Raw genomic sequence first — 233 nt, forward strand, 5'->3', positions numbered from 1 at the left:
CTCTATTTCAACTACAGTACAGAAACAGTAAACAAAACGTATAATTGTTGCTTCCGCAATTTTTGCTTCCTAAACCGTGGATATATATACTGCCCACTTCTCGCGGCCGCTGTATCGAACGTGTCGCAGGACAAGTGAGTAAAGTGGCCCCAATCACGCCCCTCTCCTCCCCTCTTCTGATCCCATCAGATGAGGTGAAGCTTATAAGAGGACCTCCCCTCCTCCCTCCCCCC

This window comes from Frankliniella occidentalis, unplaced genomic scaffold (assembly GCF_000697945.3).
Source record: "Frankliniella occidentalis isolate FOCC.00 unplaced genomic scaffold, Focc_3.1 Scaffold187, whole genome shotgun sequence".
Lineage (NCBI taxonomy): Eukaryota > Metazoa > Arthropoda > Insecta > Thysanoptera > Thripidae > Frankliniella > Frankliniella occidentalis.